A 20,159-nucleotide genomic window follows, 5' to 3' on the forward strand; every position below is an offset into this window, starting at 1 on the left:
AGTCTCCGTCCTGTCCCACCAGGAGTATTAGATTATTGGGGTCTGTACCCCACAGTCTCTGTCCTGTCCCCGGGGAGTATTAGATTATCAGGGTCTGTACCCCACAGTCTCTGTCCTGTCCTCCAGGGGAGTATCAGATTATTGGGGTCTGTACCCCACAGTCTCTGTCCTGTCCTCCAGGGGAGTATTAGATTACTGGGGTCTGTACCCCACAGTCTCCGTCCTGTCCCACCAGGAGTATTCGATTATTGGGGTCTGTACCCCACAGTCTCTGTCCTGTCCTCCAGGGGAGTATCAGATTATCGGGGTCTGTACCCCACAGTCTCCGTCCTGTCCCACCAGGAGTATTCGATTATTGGGGTCTGTACCCCACAGTCTCTGTCCTGTCCCACCAGGAGTATTAGATTATCGGGGTCTGTACCCCACAGTCTCCGTCCTGTCCCACCAGGAGTATTAGATTATCGGGGTCTGTACCCCACAGTCTCCGTCCTGTCCCACCAGGAGTATTAGATTATCGGGGTCTGTACCCCATAGTCTCCGTCCTGTCCCGCCAGGAGTATTAGATTATTGGGGTCTGTACCTCTCTCCTCACAGACTCTGTCATGTCCATGTGGGGTATTATCCTGGATGGAGAAAAGGGGGAGCATAAAATAGAGCAAAGAAGTGTTTAATATGAACCCCTCGATTCGATTCCAGTCTGTAACTCACTCCTGGGTATCTGTTATTCTATATATAAACCCCCCCGAACCCCTCGATTAGATTCCAGTCTGTAACTCACTCCCGGGTATCTATTATTCTATATATAAACCCCCCCGAACCCCTCGATTAGATTCCAGTCTGTAACTCACTCCCGGGTATCTGTTATTCTATATATAAACCCCCCGAACCCCTCGATTGGATTCCAGTCTGTAACTCACTCCCGGGTATCTGTTATTCTATATATAAACCCCCCCGAACCCCTCGATTAGATTCCAGTCTGTAACTCACTCCCGGGTATCTGTTATTCTATATATAAACCCCCTGAACCCCTTGATTAGATTCCAGTCTGTAACTCACTCCCGGGTATCTGTTATTCTATATATAAACCCCCCCGAACCCCTCAATTAGATTCCAGTCTGTAACTCACTCCCGGGTATCTGTTATTCTATATATAAACCCCCCCGAACCCCTCAATTAGATTCCAGTCTGTAACTCACTCCCGGGTATCTGTTATTCTATATATAAACCCCCCCGAACCCCTCGATTAGATTCCAGTCTGTAACTCACTCCCGGGTTGACCCATTGTGTTGAGCTGAGCCTGACTTTCACTCCATTGAATGGCGTTGATGCTGTGACCTTTTGAGCTACTTGTCAGGTACCAGACCCAGGAGACAGACAGAGATACCATGTCCTCCTACTCGACTGGATATCTGTCTGGGTTCAACCAAATCTTCAGACGTCTGATCCTCATCACCCAGCCCTATGGGATATTTATCAGTCTTATTGATGTCTGGGTTTCAAACAGTCTGAAAGTGTCCCAGCCAGCGATAGAGAGCTGTCCCAGAGGGTGTAAAGTGATGAAAGAGGCTAAGACTGGGAGCTGGTATCTCCTCTCGCTGAACCGAGGACTGATATTTTGAACGGGTTTCCCCGCCAATTCTGAACAGGCCCAAACTCGCGATGGAGCAGGCCTGAAAGGGGAGGGATTTCGCAGCAGCTCAATCTCATATCAGGATCTCCCACTTCTGCAGCCAGCAGCTCGAGGCTTCTGTCCAATTCCAGGTTGTTTCTTGGCACAGTCTGGGAGATGGATCCATCTCATTGAATTCACATTCCCAATACGATGCTGGTCAGCAGGGCAGAATGCAGCATTAGACCTCTAGTGTACAGGCCCAACCAAACCCCCTCCTAAACCACAGGGGTACAGGCCCAACCAAACCCCCTCCTAAACCACAGGGGTACAGGCCCAACCAAACCCCCTCCTAAACCACAGGGGTACAGGGCCCAAACAAACCCCCTCCTAAACTACAGGGGTACAGGGCCCAACCAAACCCCCTCCTAAACCACAGGGTACAGGCCCAACCAAACCCGTTCCTAAACCACAGGGAACAGGCCCAACCAAACCCAATCCTAAACTACAGGGGTACAGGCCCAACCAAACCCCCTCCTAAACCACAGGGAACAGGCCCAACCAAACCCCCTCCTAAACCACAGGGAACAGGCCCAACCAAACCCCCTCCTAAACCACAGGGGTACAGGCCCAACCAAACCCCCTCCTAAACCACAGGGGTACAGGGCCCAACCAAACCCCCTCCTAAACCACAGGGAACAGGGCCCAACCAAACCCCCTCCTAAACCACAGGGGTACAGGGCCCAACCAAACCCCCTCCTAAACCACAGGGGTACAGGGCCAACCAAACCCCCTCCTAAACCACAGGGAACAGGCCCAACCAAACCCCCTCCTAATCCACAGGGGTACAGGCCCAACCAAACCCCCTCCTAAACCACAGGGAACAGGCCCAACCAAACCCGTTCCTAAACCACAGGGAACAGGCCCAACCAAACCCCCTCCTAATCCACAGGGGTACAGGCCCAACCAAACCCCCTCCTAATCCACAGGGGTACAGGCCCAACCAAACCCAATCCTAAACTACAGGGGTACAGGCCCAACCAAACCCCCTCCTAAACCACAGGGTACAGGGCCCAACCAAACCCAATCCTAAACCACAGGGAACAGGCCCAACCAAACCCCCTCCTAAACCACAGGGGTACAGGCCCAACCAAACCCCCTCCTAAACCACAGGGAACAGGCCCAACCAAACCCCCTCCTAAACCACAGGGGTACAGGGCCCAACCAAACCCCCTCCTAAACCACAGGGGTACAGGGCCCAACCTAACCCCCTCCTAAACCACAGGGTACAGGGCCTAACCAAACCCAATCCTAAACCACAGGGTACAGGCCCAACCAAACCCCCTCCTAAACCACAGGGAACAGGCCCAACCAAACCCAATCCTAAACCACAGGGGTACAGGCCCAACCAAACCCCCTCCTAAACCACAGGGGTACAGGGCCCAACCAAACCCCCTCCTAAACCACAGGGGTACAGGGCCCAACCAAACCCCCTCCTAAACCACAGGGGTACAGGGCCCAACCAAACCCCCTCCTAATCCACAGGGGTACAGGCCCAACCAAACCCCCTCCGAAACCACAGGGGTACAGGCCCAACCAAACCCCCTCCTAAACCACAGGGAACAGGCCCAACCAAACCCCCTCCTAAACCACAGGGGTACAGGCCCAACCAAACCCCCTCCTAAACCACAGGGGTACAGGGCCCAACCAAACCCCCTCCTAAACTACAGGGGTACAGGCCCAACCAAACCCCCTCCTAAACCACAGGGAACAGGCCCAACCAAACCCCCTCCTAAACCACAGGGGTACAGGCCCAACCAAACCCCCTCCTAAACCACAGGGGTACAGGGCCCAACCAAACCCCCTCCTAAACCACAGGGGTACAGGCCCAACCAAACCCCCTCCTAAACCACAGGGAACAGGCCCAACCAAACCCCCTCCTAAACCACAGGGTACAGGCCCAACCAAACCCCCTCCTAAACCACAGGGGTACAGGCCCAACCAAACCCCCTCCTAAACCACAGGGGTACAGGCTCAACCAAACCCCCTCCTAAACCACAGGGTACAGGCCCAACCAAACCCCCTCCTAAACCACAGGGGTACAGGGCCCAACCAAACCCCCTCCTAAACCACAGGGGTACAGGCTCAACCAAACCCCCTCCTAAACCACAGGGGTACAGGCCCAACCAAACCCCCTCCTAAACCACAGGGGTACAGGCCCAACCAAACCCCCTCCTAAACCACAGGGGTACAGGGCCCAACCAAACCCCCTCCTAAACTACAGGGGTACAGGGCCCAACCAAACCCCCTCCTAAACCACAGGGGTACAGGGCCCAACCAAACCCCCTCCTAAACCACAGGGGTACAGGGTCCAACCAAACGCCCTCCTAAACCACAGGGGTACAGGCCCAACCAAACCCCCTCCTAAACCACAGGGTACAGGCCCAACCAAACCCCCTCCTAATCCACAGGGGTACAGGCCCAACCAAACCCCCTCCTAATCCACAGGGGTACAGGCCCAACCAAACCCCCTCCTAATCCACAGGGGTACAGGCCCAACCAAACCCAATCCTAAACTACAGGGGTACAGGCCCAACCAAACCCCCTCCTAAACCACAGGGGTACAGGCCCAACCAAACCCCCTCCTAAACCACAGGGGTACAGGCCCAACCAAACCCCCTCCTAAACCACAGGGGTACAGGGCCCAACCAAACCCCCTCCTAAACCACAGGGGTACAGGGCCCAACCAAACCCCCTCCTAAACCACAGGGTACAGGGCCCAACCAAACCCCCTCCTAAACCACAGGGGTACAGGCCCAACCAAACCCCCTCCTAAACCACAGGGAACAGGCCCAACCAAACCCCCTCCTAAACCACAGGGGTACAGGGCCCAACCAAACCCCCTCCTAAACCACAGGGTACAGGGCCCAACCAAACCCCCTCCTAAACCACAGGGGTACAGGCCCAACCAAACCCAATCCTAAACCACAGGGGTACAGGTTCCACTGTCGAGGGACTGAGCCACAGAGAGTGAGAAACACTGGAGTCCATTTCGACAGGAGTTAAGCTTCTGACAGCGGCAGTGCGGGGGGGAGGGAGAAAGGGGCGGGGGGGAGGGAGAAAGGGGCGAGGGGGAGGGAGAAAGGGGCGAGGGGGTGGGGCAAGGGGAGGGTTGGCGAGCGGTGAGGGGCGAGGGGCAAAGGGCAGTAGGGTGGTGGGCGAAGGGCGAGGGCGAGGGGCGAGGGGCGAGGGCGAGGGGCGAGGGGCGAGGGCGAGGGGGAGGGGCGAAGGGCGAGGGGCGAGGGCGAGGGGCGAAGAGCGAGGGGCGAGGGCGAGGGCGAGGGCGAGGGCGAGGGGCGAGGGTGTGACTGAAATGTTTGTTTTGTTGGTTTAGATCAAGTGTCGAAATGTTTCTGTGACACGAAGGGACCTACAGTAAACTGCAAAGCAGCAGGGGTTAGATACAGAGTAAAGCTCCCTCTACACTGTCCCATCAAACACTCCCAGGGCAGGTACAGGGTTAGATACAGAGTAAAGCTCCCTCTACACTGTCCCATCAAACACTCCCAGGGCAGGTACAGGGTTAGATACAGAGTAAAGCTCCCTCTACACTGTCCCATCAAACACTCCCAGGGCAGGTACAGGGTTAGATACAGAGTAAAGCTCTCTCTGCACTGTCCCATCAAACACTCCCAGGGTCAGGGACAGGGTTAGATACAGAGTAAAGCTCCCTCTACACTGTCCCGTCAAACACTCCCAGGGTCAGGTACAGGGTTAGATACAGAGTAAAGCTCCCTCTACACTGTCCCATCAAACACTCCCAGGGCAGGTACAGGGTTAGATACAGAGTAAAGCTCCCTCTACACTGTCCCATCAAACACTCCCAGGGTCAGGTACAGGGTTAGATACAGAGTAAAGCTCCCTCTACACTGTCCCATCAAACACTCCCAGGGTCAGGTACAGGGTTAGATACAGAGTAAAGCTCCCTCTACACTGTCCCATCAAACACTCCCAGGGCAGGTACAGGGTTAGATACAGAGTAAAGCTCCCTCTACACTGTCCCATCAAACACTCCCAGGGCAGGTACAGGGTTAGATACAGAGTAAAGCTCCCTCTACACTGTCCCATCAAACACTCCCAGGGCAGGTACAGGGTTAGATACAGAGTAAAGCTCCCTCTACACTGTCCCATCAAACACTCCCAGGGCAGGTACAGGGTTAGATACAGAGTAAAGCTCCCTCTACACTGTCCCATCAAACACTCCCAGGGCAGGTACAGGGTTAGATACAGAGTAAAGCTCCCTCTACACTGTCCCATCAAACACTCCCAGGGCAGGTACAGGGTTAGATACAGAGTAAAGCTCCCTCTACACTGTCCCATCAAACACTCCCAGGGCAGGTACAGGGTTAGATACAGAGTAAAGCTCCCTCTACACTGTCCCATCAAACACTCCCAGGGCAGGTACAGGGTTAGATACAGAGTAAAGCTCCCTCTACACTGTCCCATCAAACACTCCCAGGGCAGGTACAGGGTTAGATACAGAGTAAAGCTCCCTCTACACTGTCCCATCAAACACTCCCAGGGCAGGTACAGGGTTAGATACAGAGTAAAGCTCCCTCTACACTGTCCCATCAAACACTCCCAGGGCAGGTACAGGGTTAGATACAGAGTAAAGCTCCCTCTACACTCCCAGGGTTATCGTGCGGATCGCTTGCTGACGAGGCCTGGGCTGTCCTGTGACAGTGTGGGTGAGCATTCCCTCCATCCCTTGCCATGTTCTGGATTCGTTCCCAGATTTCACTTCTCGAATGAAAGTGACAGACGGTGTGGCTATTTTCATCCAGGTGGGAACGCCTTTATTTTAAACATTTAACACTCACTAAAAGCAGGAAAGAAAAGCAGAGGGAAAGCCTGGCGGAGTTTGAACCATGTTTGTTGTTGGGAGCACCTCTCGGGAAGGAGCAGTCTGAACTTGCTGGGTGATACCCTGCTCTGCCCCCACATAAAGCTTGTTTGAAGTAAGGGGTTTGCCTGTGAAGGATTCACCTGCGTGTCAGCAAGACGTTTCTATGTTGGTTGTCATGGCGATAATCGGGGAGCGCCCTGTCATTGTTTGCCATCCCACATGTTGAAATAAATCCAGCCAGCACATGGACAGAAAGCATGAATTCACGCCTGGGAGCGAGCAAGGATTGCATCTGTGGGAGGAGGAAAGGAATTCCCTTGAAATGTGCTCAGAATGCTTTTATCCAGTATCCTGTTTAATACAAGGACTCTCACTGCAATCATCGCATGACTCAGTACAAGCAAACCACAATCCGTATCCCAGTGATAGTCGGTGTCTGTGGGACCCGTACCCCAGTGAGAGTCGGTGTGTGTGGGACCCGTACCCCAGTGAGAGTCGGTGTGTGTGGGACCCGTACCCCAGTGAGAGTCGGTGTCTGTGGGACCCGTACCCCAGTGAGAGTCGGTGTGTGTGGGACCCGTACCCCAGTGAGAGTCGGTGTGTGTGGGACCCGTACCCCAGTGAGAGTCGGTGTGTGTGGGACCCGTACCCCAGTGAGAGTCGGTGTCTGTGGGACCCGTATCCCAGTGAGAGTCGGTGTGTGTGGGACCCGTACCCCAGTGAGAGTCGGTGTGTGTGGGACCCGCACCCCAGTGAGAGTCGGTGTGTGTGGGACCCGTACCCCAGTGAGAGTCGGTGTGTGTGGGACCCGTACCCCAGTGAGAGTCGGTGTGTGTGGGACCCGTACCCCAGTGAGAGTCGGTGTGTGTGGGACCCGTACCCCAGTGAGAGTCGGTGTGTGTGGGACCCGTACCCCAGTGAGAGTCGGTGTGTGTGGGACCCGTACCCCAGTGAGAGTCGGTGTGTGTGGGACCCATACCCCAGTGAGAGTCGGTGTCTGTGGGACCCGTATCCCAGTGAGAGTCGGTGTCTGTGGGACCCGTACCCCAGTGAGAATCCGGGTACGGTAGCATGGTGGTTATGTTACTGGGCTAGTAATCCAGAGGCCTGGACTAAAATCCAGAGTCTGAGTTCAAATCCCGCCACGGCAGCTGGCGAATTTAAATTCAATTAATTAAATAAAAAAAAAATCTGGAATTAAAATACTAGTATCAGTAATGATGGCCATGGAACTACCGGATTGTCGTAAAAACCCATCTGGTTCACTAATGTCCTTTAGGGAAGGAAGCCTGCCGCCCTTACCCGGTCTGGCCTATATGTGACTCCAGACCCACAGCAATGTGGTTGATTCTTAATTGCCCTCTGAAATGGCCCAGCAAGCCACTCAGTTGTAAAATCTCACTACGAAAAGTCATAATAAGAATAAAACCGGACGGACCACCCGGCATCGGACCACTAGGCACCGGACACGACAACGGCAAAACAAGCCCAGTCGACCCTGCAAGGTCCTCCTTACTAACATCTGGGGACTTGTGCCAAAATTGGGAGAGCTGTCCCACAGACTAGTCAAGCAACAGCCTGACATAGCCATACTCACAGAATCATATCTTTCAGCCTACGTCCCAGACTCTTCCATCACCATCCCTGGGTATGTCCTGTCCCACCGGCAGGACAGACCCACCAGAGGTGGCGGTACAGTGATATACAGTCAGGAGGGAGTGGCCCTGGGAGTCCTCAACATTGACTCCGAACCCCATGAAATCTCATGGCATCAGGTCAAACATGGGCAAGGAAACCTCCTGCTGATTACCACCTACCGTCCTCCCTCAGCTGATGAATCAGTCCTCCTCCATGTTGAGCATCACTTGGAGGAAGCACTGAGGGTAGCAAGGGCACAGAATGTACTCTGGGTGGGGGACTGCAATGTCCATCACCAAGAGTGGCTCGGTAGCACCACTACTGACCGAGCTGGCCGAGTCCTGAAGGACACAGCTGCCAGACTGGGCCTGCGGCAGGTGGTGAGCGAACCAACACGAGGGAAAAACTTACTTGACCTCGTCCTCACCAATCTACCTGTCGCAAATGCATCTGTCCATGACAGTATTGGTAGGAGTGACCACCGCACAGTCCTCGTGGAGATGAAATCCCGTCTTTGCACTGAGGACACCATCCAACGTATTGTGTGGCACTACCATCGTGCTAAATGGGATAGATTCAGAACAGATCTAGCAGCTCAAAACTGGGCATCCATGAGGCGCTGTGGGCCATCAGCAGCAGCAGAATTGTATTCCAGCACAATCTGTAACCTCATGGCCCGGCATATTCCTCACTCTACCATTACCAACAAGCCAGGGGATCAACCCTGGTTCAATGAGGAGTGTAGAAGAGCATGCCAGGAGCAGCACCAGGCGTACCTAAAAATGAGGTGCCAACCTGGTGAAGCTACAAATCAGGACTACATGCATGCTAAACAGCGGAAGCAACATGCTATAGACAGAGCGAAGCGATTCCACAACCAACGGATCAGATCAAAGCTCTGCAGTCCTGCCACATCCAGTCGTGAATGGTGGTGGACAATTAAACAACTAACGGGAGGAGGAGGCTCTGCAAACATCCCCATTCTCAATGATGGCGGAGTCCAGCACGTGAGTGCAAAAGACAAGGCTGAAGCGTTTGCAACCATCTTCAGCCAGAAGTGCCGAGTGGATAATCCATCTCAGCCTCCTCCCGATATCCCCACCATCACGGAAGCCAGTCTTCGGCCAATTCGATTCACTCCACGTGATATCAAGAAACGGCTGAGTGCACTGGATACAGCAAAGGCTATGGGCCCCGACAACATCCCAGCCGTAGTGCTGAAGTCTTGTGCTCCAGAACTAGCTGTACCTCTAGCCAAGCTGTTCCAGTACAGCTACAACACTGGCATCTACCCGACAATGTGGAAAATTGCCCAGGTATGTCCTGTCCACAAAAAGCAGGACAAATCCAATCCGGCCAATTACCGCCCCATCAGTCTACTCTCAATCATCAGCAAAGTGATGGAAGGTGTCGTCGACAGTGCTATCAAGCGGCACTTACTCACCAATAACCTGCTCACCGATGCTCAGTTTGGGTTCCGCCAGGACCACTCGGCTCCAGACCTCATTACAGCCTTGGTCCAAACATGGACAAAAGAGCTGAATTCCAGAGGTGAGGTGAGAGTGACTGCCCTTGACATCAAGGCAGCATTTGACCGAGTGTGGCACCAAGGAGCCCTAGTAAAATTGAAGTCCATGGGAATCAGGGGGAAAACTCTCCAGTGGCTGGAGTCATACCTAGCACAAAGGAAGATGGTAGTGGTTGTTGGAGGCTAATCATCTCAGCCCCAGGACATTGCTGCAGGAGTTCCTCAGGGCAGTGTCCTAGGCCCAACCATCTTCAGCTGCTTCATCAATGACCTTCCCTCCATCATAAGGTCAGAAATGGGGATGTTCGCTGATGACTGCACAGTGTTCAGTTCCATTCGCAACCCCTCAGATAATGAAACAGTCCGTGCCCGCATGCAGCAAGACCTGGACAACATCCAGGCTTGGGCTGATAAGTGACAAGTAACATTCGCACCAGATAAGTGCCAGGCAATGACCATCTCCAACAAGAGAGAGTCTAACCACCTCCTCTTGACATTCAACGGCATTACCATCGCCGAATCCCCCACCATCAACATCCTGGGGGTCACCATTGACCAGAAACTTAACTGGACCAGCCATATAAATACTGTGGCTACGAGAGCAAGTCAGAGGCTGGGTATTCTGCGGCGAGTGACTCACCTCCTGACTCCCCAAAGCCTTTCCACCATCTACAAGGCACAAGTCAGGAGTGTGATGGAATACTCTCCACTTGCCTGGATGAGTGCAGCTCCAACAACACTCAAGAAGCTCAACACCATCCAGGACAAAGCAGCCCGCTTGATTGGCACCCCATCCACCACCCTAAACATTCACTCCCTTCACCACCAGCGCACTGTGGCTGCAGTGTGTACCATCCACAGGATGCACTGCAGCAACTCGCCAAGGCTTCTTCGACAGCACCTCCCAAACCCGCAACCTCTACCACCTAGAAGGACAAGGGCAGCAGGCGCATGGGAACAACACGACCTGCACGTTCCCCTCCAAGTCACACACCATCCCGACTTGGAAATATATCGCTGTTCCTTCATTGTCGCTGGGTCAAAATCCTGGAACTCCCTTTCTAACAGCACTGTGGGAGAACCGTCACCACACGGACTGCAGTGGTTCAAGAAGGCGGCTCACCACCACCTTCTCAAGGGCAATTAGGGATGGGCAATAAATGCCGGCCTTGCCAGCGACGCCCACATCCCGTGAACGAATTAAAAAAAAGTCGGTGTCTGTGGGACCCGTACCACAGTGAGAGTCGGTGTGTGTGGGACCCGTACCCCAGTGAGAGTCGGTGTGTGTGGGACCCGTACCCCAGTGAGAGTCGGTGTGTGTGGGACCCGTACCCCAGTGAGAGTCGGTGTCTGTGGGACCCGTACCCCAGTGAGAGTCAGTGTGTGTGGGACCCGTACCCCAGTGAGAGTCGGTGTGTGTGGGACCCGTACCCCAGTGAGAGTCCGTGTGTGTGGGACCCGTACCCCAGTGAGAGTCAGTGTGTGTGGGACCCGTACCCCAGTGAGAGTCGGTGTGTGTGGGACCCGTACCCCAGTGAGAGTCGGTGTGTGTGGGACCCGTACCCCAGTGAGAGTCGGTGTGTGTGGGACCCGTACCCCAGTGAGAGTCGGTGTGTGTGGGACCCGTACCCCAGTGAGAGTCGGTGTGTGTGGGACCCGTACCCCAGTGAGAGTCGGTGTCTGTGGGACCCGTACCCCAGTGAGAGTCGGTGTGTGTGGGACCCGTACCCCAGTGAGGGTCGGTGTTTGTGGGACCCGTATCCCAGTGACAGTCTTTGTCTGTGGGACCCGTACCCCAGTGAGAGACAGTGTCTGTGGGACCCGTATCCCAGTGAGAGTCGGTGTCTGTGGGACCCGTATCCCAGTCAGAGACAGTGTCTGTGGGACCCGTATCCCAGTGAGAGTCGGTGTCTGTGGGACCCGTACCCCAGTGAGAGTCAGTGTGTGTGGGACCCGTACCCCAGTGAGAGTCGGTGTGTGTGGGACCCGTACCCCAGTGAGAGTCGGTGTCTGTGGGACCCGTACCCCAGTGAGAGTCGGTGTCTGTGGGACCCGTATCCCAGTAAGAGTCTTTGTCTGTGGGACCCGTACCCCAGTGAGAGACAGTGTCTGTGGGACCCGTATCCCAGTGAGAGTCGGTGTCTGTGGGACACGTACCCCAGTGAGAGACAGTGTCTGTGGGACCCGTACCCCAGTGAGAGTCGGTGTCTGTGGGACCCGTACCACAGTGAGAGTCAGTGTGTGTGGGACCCGTACCCCAGTGTGAGTCGGTGTGTGTGGGACCCGTACCCCAGTGAGAGTCGGTGTATGTGGGACCCGTACCCCAGTGAGAGTCGGTGTCTGTGGGACCCGTACCCCAGTGAGAGTCGGTGTCTGTGGGACCCGTACCCCAGTGAGGGTCAGTGTGTGCGGGACCCGTACCCCAGTGAGAGTCGGTGTCTGTGGGACCCGTACTCCAGTGAGAGTCGGTGTGTGTGGGACCCGTACCCCAGTGAGAGTCGGTGTCTGTGTGACCCGTACCCCAGTGAGAGTCGGTGTCTGTGGGACCCGTACCCCAGTGAGAGTCGGTGTCTGTGGGACCCGTACCCCACTGAGAGTCGGTGTGTGTGGGACCCGTACCCCAGTGAGAGTCGGTGTCTGTGGGACCCGTACCCCAGTGAGAGTCGGTGTGTGTGTGACCCTTACCCCAGTGAGGGTCAGTGTGTGTGGGACCCGTCCCCCAGTGAGAGTCGGTGTGTGTGGGACCCGTACCCCAGTGAGAGTCGGTGTGTGTGGGACCCGTACCCCAGTGAGAGTCGGTGTCTGTGGGACCCGTACCCCAGTGAGAGTCGGTGTGTGTGGGACCCGTACCCCAGTGAGAGTCGGTGTGTGTGGGACCCGTACCCCAGTGAGAGTCGGTGTCTGTGGGACCCGTACCCCAGTGAGAGTCCGTGTGTGTGGGACCCGTACCCCAGTGAGAGTCGGTGTGTGTGTGACCCTTACCCCAGTGAGAGTCGGTGTGTGTGGGACCCGTACCCCAGTGAGAGTCGGTGTCTGTGGGACCCGTACCCCAGTGAGGGTCGGTGTCTGTGGGACCCGTACCCCAGTGAGAGTCGGTGTCTGTGGGACCCGTAACCCAGTGAGAGTCGGTGTCTGTCGGACCCGTCTCCCAGTCAGAGACAGTGTCTGTGGGACCCGTATCCCAGTGAGAGTCGGTGTCTGTGGGACCCGTACCACAGTGAGGGTCAGTGTGTGTGGGACCCGTACCCCAGTGAGAGTCGGTGTGTGTGGGACCCGTACCCCAGTGAGAGTCGGTGTGTGCGGGACCCGTACCCCAGTGAGAGTCGGTGTCTGTGGGACCCGTACCCCAGTGAGAGTCGGTGTCTGTGGGACCCGTATCCCAGTAAGAGTCTTTGTCTGTGGGACCCGTACCCCAGTGAGAGACAGTGTCTGTGGGACCCGTATCCCAGTGAGAGTCGGTGTCTGTGGGACACGTACCCCAGTGAGAGACAGTGTCTGTGGGACCCGTACCCCAGTGAGAGTCGGTGTCTGTGGGACCCGTACCACAGTGAGAGTCAGTGTGTGTGGGACCCGTACCCCAGTGTGAGTCGGTGTGTGTGGGACCCGTACCCCAGTGAGAGTCGGTGTATGTGGGACCCGTACCCCAGTGAGAGTCGGTGTCTGTGGGACCCGTACCCCAGTGAGAGTCGGTGTGTGTGGGACCCGTACCCCAGTGAGGGTCAGTGTGTGCGGGACCCGTACCCCAGTGAGAGTCGGTGTCTGTGGGACCCGTACTCCAGTGAGAGTCGGTGTGTGTGGGACCCGTACCCCAGTGAGAGTCGGTGTCTGTGTGACCCGTACCCCAGTGAGAGTCGGTGTCTGTGGGACCCGTACCCCAGTGAGAGTCGGTGTCTGTGGGACCCGTACCCCAGTGAGAGTCGGTGTGTGTGGGACCCGTACCCCAGTGAGAGTCGGTGTGTGTGGGACCCGTACCCCAGTGAGAGTCGGTGTCTGTGGGACCCGTACCCCAGTGAGAGTCGGTGTGTGTGGGACCCGTACCCCAGTGAGAGTCGGTGTCTGTGGGACCCGTACCCCAGTGAGAGTCGGTGTGTGTGTGACCCTTACCCCAGTGAGGGTCAGTGTGTGTGGGACCCGTCCCCCAGTGAGAGTCGGTGTGTGTGGGACCCGTACCCCAGTGAGAGTCGCTGTGTGTGGGACCCGTACCCCAGTGAGAGTCGGTGTGTGTGGGACCCGTACCCCAGTGAGAGTCGGTGTCTGTGGGACCCGTACCCCAGTGAGGGTCGGTGTCTGTGGGACCCGTACCCCAGTGAGAGTCGGTGTCTGTGGGACCCGTACCCCAGTGAGAGTCGGTGTCTGTCGGACCCGTATCCCAGTCAGAGACAGTGTCTGTGGGACCCGTATCCCAGTGAGAGTCGGTGTCTGTGGGACCCGTACCCCAGTCAGAGACAGTGTCTGTGGGACCCGTATCCCAGTGAGAGTCGGTGTCTGTGGGACCCGTACCACAGTGAGGGTCAGTGTGTGTGGGACCCGTACCCCAGTGAGAGTCGGTGTGTGTGGGACCCGTACCCCAGTGAGAGTCGGTGTGTGCGGGACCCGTACCCCAGTGAGAGTCGGTGTCTGTGGGACCCGTACTCCAGTGAGAGTCGGTGTGTGTGGGACCCGTACCCCAGTGAGAGTCGGTGTCTGTGTGACCCGTACCCCAGTGAGAGTCGGTGTCTGTGGGACCCGTACCCCAGTGAGGGTCAGTGTGAGCGGGACCCGTACCCCAGTGAGAGTCGGTGTCTGTGGGACCCGTACCCCAGTGAGAGTTGGTGTCTGTGGGACCCGTACCCCAGTGAGGGTCAGTGTGTGCGGGACCCGTACCCCAGTGAGAGTCGGTGTGTGTGGGACCCGTACCCCAGTGAGAGTCGGTGTCTGTGTGACCCGTACCCCACTGAGAGTCGGTGTGTGTGGGACCCGTACCCCAGTGAGAGTCGGTGTCTGTGGGACCCGTACCCCAGTGAGAGTCGGTGTGTGTGGGACCCGTACCCCAGTGAGAGTCGGTGTCTGTGGGACCCGTACCCCAGTGAGAGTCGGTGTCTGTGGGACCCGTACCCCAGTGAGAGTCGGTGTGTGTGGGACCCGTACCCCAGTGAGAGTCGGTGTGTGTGGGACCCGTACCCCAGTGAGAGTCAGTGTCTGTGGGACCCGTACCCCAGTGAGAGTCGGTGTGTGTGGGACCCGTACCCCAGTGAGAGTCGGTGTGTGTGGGACCCGTACCCCAGTGAGAGTCGGTGTCTGTGGGACCCGTACCCCAGTGAGAGTCGGTGTGTGTGGGACCCGTACCCCAGTGAGAGTCGGTGTCTGTGGGACCCGTACCCCAGTGAGAGTCGGTGTCTGTGGGACCCGTATCCCAGTAAGAGTCTTTGTCTGTGGGACCCGTACCCCAGTGAGAGACAGTGTCTGTGGGACCCGTATCCCAGTGAGAGTCGGTGTCTGTGGGACACGTACCCCAGTGAGAGACAGTGTCTGTGGGACCCGTACCCCAGTGAGAGTCGGTGTCTGTGGGACCCGTACCACAGTGAGAGTCAGTGTGTGTGGGACCCGTACCCCAGTGTGAGTCGGTGTGTGTGGGACCCGTACCCCAGTGAGAGTCGGTGTATGTGGGACCCGTACCCCAGTGAGAGTCGGTGTCTGTGGGACCCGTACCCCAGTGAGAGTCGGTGTCTGTGGGACCCGTACCCCAGTGAGGGTCAGTGTGTGCGGGACCCGTACCCCAGTGAGAGTCGGTGTCTGTGGGACCCGTACTCCAGTGAGAGTCGGTGTGTGTGGGACCCGTACCCCAGTGAGAGTCGGTGTCTGTGTGACCCGTACCCCAGTGAGAGTCGGTGTCTGTGGGACCCGTACCCCAGTGAGAGTCGGTGTCTGTGGGACCCGTACCCCACTGAGAGTCGGTGTGTGTGGGACCCGTACCCCAGTGAGAGTCGGTGTCTGTGGGACCCGTACCCCAGTGAGAGTCGGTGTGTGTGTGACCCTTACCCCAGTGAGGGTCAGTGTGTGTGGGACCCGTCCCCCAGTGAGAGTCGGTGTGTGTGGGACCCGTACCCCAGTGAGAGTCGGTGTGTGTGGGACCCGTACCCCAGTGAGAGTCGGTGTCTGTGGGACCCGTACCCCAGTGAGAGTCGGTGTGTGTGGGACCCGTACCCCAGTGAGAGTCGGTGTGTGTGGGACCCGTACCCCAGTGAGAGTCGGTGTCTGTGGGACCCGTACCCCAGTGAGAGTCCGTGTGTGTGGGACCCGTCCCCCAGTGAGAGTCGGTGTGTGTGTGACCCTTACCCCAGTGAGGGTCAGTGTGTGTGGGACCCGTCCCCCAGTGAGAGTCGGTGTGTGTGGGACCCGTACCCCAGTGAGAGTCGCTGTGTGTGGGACCCGTACCCCAGTGAGAGTCGGTGTGTGTGGGACCCGTACCCCAGTGAGAGTCGGTGTCTGTGGGACCCGTACCCCAGTGAGGGTCGGTGTCTGTGGGACCCGTACCCCAGTGAGAGTCGGTGTCTGTGGGACCCGTACCACAGTGAGGGTCAGTGTGTGTGGGACCCGTACCCCAGTGAGAGTCGGTGTGTGTGGGACCCGTACCCCAGTGAGAGTCGGTGTGTGCGGGACCCGTACCCCAGTGAGAGTCGGTGTCTGTGGGACCCGTACCCCAGTGAGAGTCGGTGTCTGTGGGACCCGTTTCCCAGTAAGAGTCTTTGTCTGTGGGACCCGTACCCCAGTGAGAGACAGTGTCTGTGGGACCCGTATCCCAGTGAGAGTCGGTGTCTGTGGGACACGTACCCCAGTGAGAGACAGTGTCTGTGGGACCCGTACCCCAGTGAGAGTCGGTGTCTGTGGGACCCGTACCACAGTGAGAGTCAGTGTGTGTGGGACCCGTACCCCAGTGTGAGTCGGTGTGTGTGGGACCCGTACCCCAGTGAGAGTCGGTGTATGTGGGACCCGTACCCCAGTGAGAGTCGGTGTCTGTGGGACCCGTACCCCAGTGAGAGTCGGTGTGTGTGGGACCCGTACCCCAGTGAGGGTCAGTGTGTGCGGGACCCGTACCCCAGTGAGAGTCGGTGTCTGTGGGACCCGTACTCCAGTGAGAGTCGGTGTGTGTGGGACCCGTACCCCAGTGAGAGTCGGTGTCTGTGTGACCCGTACCCCAGTGAGAGTCGGTGTCTGTGGGACCCGTACCCCAGTGAGAGTCGGTGTCTGTGGGACCCGTACCCCAGTGAGAGTCGGTGTGTGTGGGACCCGTACCCCAGTGAGAGTCGGTGTGTGTGGGACCCGTACCCCAGTGAGAGTCGGTGTCTGTGGGACCCGTACCCCAGTGAGAGTCGGTGTGTGTGGGACCCGTACCCCAGTGAGAGTCGGTGTCTGTGGGACCCGTACCCCAGTGAGAGTCGGTGTGTGTGTGACCCTTACCCCAGTGAGGGTCAGTGTGTGTGGGACCCGTCCCCCAGTGAGAGTCGGTGTGTGTGGGACCCGTACCCCAGTGAGAGTCGCTGTGTGTGGGACCCGTACCCCAGTGAGAGTCGGTGTGTGTGGGACCCGTACCCCAGTGAGAGTCGGTGTCTGTGGGACCCGTACCCCAGTGAGGGTCGGTGTCTGTGGGACCCGTACCCCAGTGAGAGTCGGTGTCTGTGGGACCCGTACCCCAGTGAGAGTCGGTGTCTGTCGGACCCGTATCCCAGTCAGAGACAGTGTCTGTGGGACCCGTATCCCAGTGAGAGTCGGTGTCTGTGGGACCCGTACCCCAGTCAGAGACAGTGTCTGTGGGACCCGTATCCCAGTGAGAGTCGGTGTCTGTGGGACCCGTACCACAGTGAGGGTCAGTGTGTGTGGGACCCGTACCCCAGTGAGAGTCGGTGTGTGTGGGACCCGTACCCCAGTGAGAGTCGGTGTGTGCGGGACCCGTACCCCAGTGAGAGTCGGTGTCTGTGGGACCCGTACTCCAGTGAGAGTCGGTGTGTGTGGGACCCGTACCCCAGTGAGAGTCGGTGTCTGTGTGACCCGTACCCCAGTGAGAGTCGGTGTCTGTGGGACCCGTACCCCAGTGAGGGTCAGTGTGAGCGGGACCCGTACCCCAGTGAGAGTCGGTGTCTGTGGGACCCGTACCCCAGTGAGAGTCGGTGTCTGTGGGACCCGTACCCCAGTGAGGGTCAGTGTGTGCGGGACCCGTACCCCAGTGAGAGTCGGTGTGTGTGGGACCCGTACCCCAGTGAGAGTCGGTGTCTGTGTGACCCGTACCCCACTGAGAGTCGGTGTGTGTGGGACCCGTACCCCAGTGAGAGTCGGTGTCTGTGGGACCCGTACCCCAGTGAGAGTCGGTGTGTGTGGGACCCGTACCCCAGTGAGAGTCGGTGTCTGTGGGACCCGTACCCCAGTGAGAGTCGGTGTCTGTGGGACCCGTACCCCAGTGAGAGTCGGTGTGTGTGGGACCCGTACCCCAGTGAGAGTCGGTGTGTGTGGGACCCGTACCCCAGTGAGAGTCAGTGTCTGTGGGACCCGTACCCCAGTGAGAGTCGGTGTGTGTGGGACCCGTACCCCAGTGAGAGTCGGTGTGTGTGGGACCCGTACCCCAGTGAGAGTCGGTGTCTGTGGGACCCGTACCCCAGTGAGAGTCGGTGTGTGTGTGACCCTTACCCCAGTGAGGGTCAGTGTGTGTGGGACCCGTCCCCCAGTGAGAGTCGGTGTGTGAGGGACCCGTACCCCAGTGAGAGTCGGTGTCTGTGGGACCCGTACCCCAGTGAGAGTCGGTGTGTGTGGGACCCGTACCCCAGTGAGAGTCGGTGTCTGTGGGACCCGTACCCCTGTGAGAGTCGGTGTGTGTGTGACCCTTACCCCAGTGAGGGTCAGTGTGTGTGGGACCCGTCCCCCAGTGAGAGTCGGTGTGTGAGGGACCCGTACCCCAGTGAGAGTCGGTGTCTGTGGGACCCGTACCCCAGTGAGAGTCGGTGTGTGTGGGACCCGTACCCCAGTGAGAGTCGGTGTCTGTGGGACCCGTACCCCAGTGAGAGTCGGTGTGTGTGGGACCCGTACCCCAGTGAGAGTCAGTGTGTGTGGGACCCGTACCCCAGTGAGAGTCGGTGTGTGTGGGACCCGTACCCCAGTGAGAGTCAGTGTGTGTGGGACCCGTACCCCAGTGAGAGTCGGTGTGTGTGGGACCCGTACCCCAGTGAGAGTCAGTGTGTGTGGGACCCGTACCCCAGTGAGAGTCGGTGTGTGTGGGACCCGTACCCCAGTGAGAGTCGGTGTCTGTGGGGTGGCGATTGTCTCTGACCATACCGTCATTCTGGTTTCTGGAAATTTGCAGGGAATGCCCGAGTTTCCTCCCCGGATAGTTGAACTTTGACCCGTCTGGTGGAGTGGGTGTTGTGGGTTCATGTCCTGCTCCAGGACTTGGTGTGATGCGGGGATGAGACGACTGCCTTTCCCCGTCTGCCTATTCAGGTGGATTTTAAAGTTCACACGATATTCTTCAGAGAAGAGGCAGCCCTGCCAGTCCTGTCTGTGTGGTAAGTCTGGAGCTGGGAGAGAAAGCAGGTTGTCACGGTATTTCGAGTTGGTGAGTATTTAAGCCGGATGGTTTTCACTGTTCCCGGTGTTTCTGTGCACGTTCCTGGACCAGGAGGAGATCAGCAATCATGGGCTGTGGGGTGTCCGATGTGAAATGGCAACAGGAGAATTCCAGGAGCAGGAGATGGCCCTGGGGATCGGATTCTCGGTCTGCTCAGCTCTCAGACGGTGTGAAGAGGGTGGACAGAGTCAGAGATCCTTCACCCATCGAGAAACCCCCCGATTTACACCCCCCGATTTACACCCCCCGATTTACACCCCCCGATTTACACCCTCCAATTTACATCCCCCGATTTACACCCCGATTTACACCCCCAAATTTACACCCCCGATTTGCACCCCGATTTACACCCTCCGATTTACACCCCCCCCCAATTTACAGCACCCCAATTTACACCCCCCAATTTCCACCCTCCGATTTACACCCCTGATTTACACCCCCCCAATTTACCCCCCACCGATTTACACCCTGATTTACACCCCCCCAATTTCCACCCTCCGATTTACACCCCCCGATTTACACCCCCCAATTTACACCCCCGATTTACACCCTCCGATTTACACCTCCCCAATTTACACCCCCCCCATTTACACCCTCCAATTTACACCCCCCAATTTACACCCCTCCGATTTACACCCCAATTTTCACCCCCCCAATTTACATCCCTCCGATTTACACCCCCAATTTTCACCCCCCAATTTACACCCCCCAATTTACACCCCTCTGATTTACACCCCCAATTTACACCCCCCAATTTAACCCCCCAATTTACACCCCCCAATTTAGCACCCCCCCGATTTACACCCCTCCGATTTACACCCCCGAATTACACCCCCCCAATTTACACTCCCCAATTTTCACCCCCCAATTTACACCCCCAATTTAC

The sequence above is a fragment of the Heptranchias perlo genome, unplaced genomic scaffold, assembly GCF_035084215.1.
Source record: "Heptranchias perlo isolate sHepPer1 unplaced genomic scaffold, sHepPer1.hap1 HAP1_SCAFFOLD_796, whole genome shotgun sequence".
Taxonomy (NCBI): Eukaryota; Metazoa; Chordata; class Chondrichthyes; order Hexanchiformes; family Hexanchidae; genus Heptranchias; species Heptranchias perlo.